Genomic DNA, 4,160 nt, shown 5'->3' on the forward strand with positions numbered 1-4,160 from the left:
AACAACAACAGCAACAACAGCAACAACAGCAACAACAGCAACAACAGCAACAACAGCAACAACAGCAACAACAGCAACAACAGCAACAACAGCAGCAACAACAACAACAACAACAACAACAACAACAACAACAACAACAACAACAACAACAACAACAACAACAACAACAACAACAACAACAACAACAACAACAACCACCACCTTAGTCCCAAACAAATTGGGGTAGGCTAGAGGTGAAACTCATAAGATCTCGCAATCAACTCATGGCTCTGGCACATGGATAGCAAGCTTACACGCACCTATGTCCATAGCTAGCTCTTTGGTGATACTCCAATCCTCTAGGTCTCTCTTAACAGACTCCTCCCATGTCAAATTCGGTCTACCTCGCCCTCTCTTGACATTCTTCGTACGCTTTAGCCGTCCGCTATGCATTGGAGCTTCTGGAGGCCTGTGTTGAATATGCCCAAACCATCTCAAATGATGTTGGACAAGCTTCTCTTCAATTGGTGCTACCCCAACTCTATCTCGTATATCATCATTCCAGACTCAATCCTTCCTCGTGTGTCCACACATCCATCTCAACATATGGATCTCTGCCACACCTAACTATTGAATATGTCGCATTTTAGTCGGCCAACACTCAGCGACATACAACATTGCGGGTCGAACCGTCGTCCTGTAGAACTTGCCTTTTAGCTTTTATGGCACTCTCTTGCCATAGAGAATGCCAGAAGCATGGCGCCACTTCATCCATCCGGCTTTGATTCGATGGTTCACATCTTCATCAATACCCCCATCCTCCTGCAGCATTGACCCTAAATGTCGAAAGGTGTCCTTCTGAGGTACCACCTGGCCATCAAGGCTAACTTCCTCCTCCTCACACCTAGTAGTACTGAAACCACACATCATGTACTCGGTTTTAGTTCTACTAAGCCTAAACCCTTTCGATTCCAAGGTTTGTCTCCATAACTCTAACTTCCTATTTACCCATGTCCGACTATCGTCAACTAGCATCACATCATCCGCAAAGAGCATACACCATGGGATATCTCCTTGTATATCCCTTGTGACCTCATCCATCACCAATGCAAAAAGATAAGGGCTCAAAACCGACCCCTGATGCAGTCCTATCTTGCAAATTAATTGTATACATACTGACAAGTATTTTGTATGCACCCCTGGCAAATTACTTTTGCATGTAACATTTGTAGATGTTTACTATCATTGCAAATTAATTGCAAATACCTTGGAAAATTGTTTTAATATACCCTGGCAAGTAATTCATACAAACTCTGGCAAATCCATTTAGCATGGCATTATTTAAGGATTTTTTTATATCATACATACACAATAACCATTTGCAAGATGTGCAAAGGCAACTAGTGCCATTTTGGCATGTTTCAAATTTTAAGAACTCGGTAGTTTTCAGTCCGGGATCATCACAAGTCTTTACACCTGAGCACCATGCCAATTATGGACTTGTCGTAGTATAGTTTTTTTTATGTGCCTTAGGTATGTTACACATTATTTTTTCAGAAATATGTGGCATTTTTATTTTCTAGAGCATGCAACTTTTTTGTCTCGTAGCTACACATATTTGGTAAATACACATATTTTTTGTTTAATTTTTGCGTTGTGACGTTTTACATGGCAAAATTTACTTTGCTTTGCATCATTGCATTTTGTTTGTTTTTCTTCTTTTCCTCGACATATCTTTTGTTGTGTAAGCAGGTTGCGAGGTCTAGTAGAGGTGCCTGTGGAGCTTGTCGTATCGAACAAAATCATTCGCTCAATCGAACCCCAGGGAGACGATTTGTTCGCCAGGAATTCCCTCCCCTGAGAAATGATCGCGGGTTATTCGCGTCAAAAAAACAACGATGTTGAGATGTTCAAAACTATCTTCATCGTCACTGAGCTTCGAAAGAAACTTGATAGCCGCCAGCTCACCCCCGATGAAAGAACACACACTGATCATTTTGTTCTTTCTTAAAATAAAATAAGATGAATGGTTCAAGTATAAAGATTAGAAAGTGTTGTTTTGCCTTTCTGTCAACTACTCGAGAGTTGTGCAGGACTTTATTTTTGATCCCATGGACAATGATAGAGAATTCCTGGAAATATGCACTTTCAACTAGAATTGCTTACTCCTTCTACAACTCTGATGGAATAAGATTCGTGTATTAAAAGCTAAATACTCGAGGGATCATGTACCATGAATCATGGTTACGAAACAAGCAACAATAGATTTTTGGTCTTCCCAAAAGGATTGATAATTAATCTAGGTGACTCCTGGCAATGATAAGATGTTTTTCTCCATGGCTGGACACTATGATATGTCACCACCTCGAGGTTACCTTTTTTCTACTAGATAATTACCCGAGCGTTCCAACAGAAGCAAAATATTATACTACCTCTTTATCAAAATATAATACTCATTTTGATATAGAGGAGTAGTAGATTAGCATGCGATTTAGTTGTTCATATTAATGTGTCTGTGTAAAAGAAGAAATAGAATTTTATTTGGAAAATATTTATTAGTTCACCAAAAATATGATTTTTGTTTGTAAGCCAATAAGATGTGGGGCAGTTAAGATGGTTTACGGAAGAAGAAAAAAGTGGAAAAACAAGAGATTGGTGGGGGAAAATTAAAATAGGGAGAGAGAAGGGAAGTGTTGGGAGAGAGAGAGAAGCAAACAAAAAATACAAGGAATTTTAGTGGCGAAAGCTTGAACTATGGTAAAAAAAATTGCCAGAATGTTGTGATTTTTTTGAAGGACCCGACTTATCACCGGCTTCATTGATTTAGCAGAAAGCATTCAGAAAACATGGTGATCAAGTGATCAGGTGAGGAAAAAGAAATTACAACTGGCTCTCCCCTCCCAACAGGCTAATTTTCGGACAAAACATCCCCAAAAGGGGCTCTAGGCACTTTGCTCCGGCCAATCTCCATTGCTCGACGTTGAATATTGTAGCGACCCGACCTCATACGGTCAAGTCTCTGTGCTTCAGTGTCATCCCTGGATCGGTAATGCTGACACACACAGTACTCGAGGATTTATAATAGAGTAGCAATCACACACTTATTACATCGAATGTCTCCAAAGAGAACTTATTACAATAAATATGGCTTAAGGCCATCTAATATGATAACAGCGGAAGGCTTGGAAGATAAAGTGAGTCCATCAACTCCAACGGCATAGCTGAGCTGCATGGCAACGACCTAACGAACCTTACTCCTTGTCTGAAAAGTCTGCAACATAATACGTTGCAGCCCGAAATGGGTCAGCACATAGAATATGCTGGCAAAATAACACAGTAGAGCAAGAACAGAATAATGCTATCACTACATGCATATTTGGCTGGTGGAAAGCTCTATGGTTATAGTTTTTGCGAAAAGCCAATTTTTCCCTACAACAAAGGAATAGATTTTATTTTAACTATCATGGTAGTTGAAACATCATTGAGAATGTTCCTCCAACTCAATCCCAATTAAGGTAATTATCAACCCAACAATATTAATTTAGAGTGATGAGATACTTAAGATACTCCAAGTACTAGATACTCAAGATTGTCCATAACCGGAGACACGACTAACCATGATTAGTTTATACACTCTGCAGAGGTTTGCGCACTTTTCCCCACAAGACTCGATCTTCTCCGTTGGTTTTCTTGCACTACATGGTGTTTGAGAAACGGATGACCGAGACACAGTCTTTCAGAAACATTAACTCTCTACTCCGGGCAGACCATACCAAACCTACAATCGCACTACCTGCTGATCCACCTCTTCAAGAGCTTCATGTAACTTACTCAACTATGCTAGAGCCCATAATAGCTTGTGGCTGCACACGGAAGTTTCTAGCATGAATCATCTTAGTTCCCTTTGAGCCTGGGTGGCAGTCCATAGGAAGATCACATGGGTACTCCGAGATTTCCAAAAATACAGGCAACACTGGGTACTCCATGTGCCTCAATCCACCCAGATGTGTATTTAAGTTGCCACCTTAAGTTGAACTATTAATTATCAATCTCACATATGTCATGGATTTCACTCACCAAACCTCGTCTACGAGCATAGCATAGCAATATAAGCAACGCGTAGAAGTAACTCCCAAGGGTTTGAATGTAACAGGGTAATAGGTTCTACCTCATCAACTACT

This window comes from Triticum dicoccoides, chromosome 6A (genome assembly GCF_002162155.2).
Source record: "Triticum dicoccoides isolate Atlit2015 ecotype Zavitan chromosome 6A, WEW_v2.0, whole genome shotgun sequence".
Lineage (NCBI taxonomy): Eukaryota > Viridiplantae > Streptophyta > Magnoliopsida > Poales > Poaceae > Triticum > Triticum dicoccoides.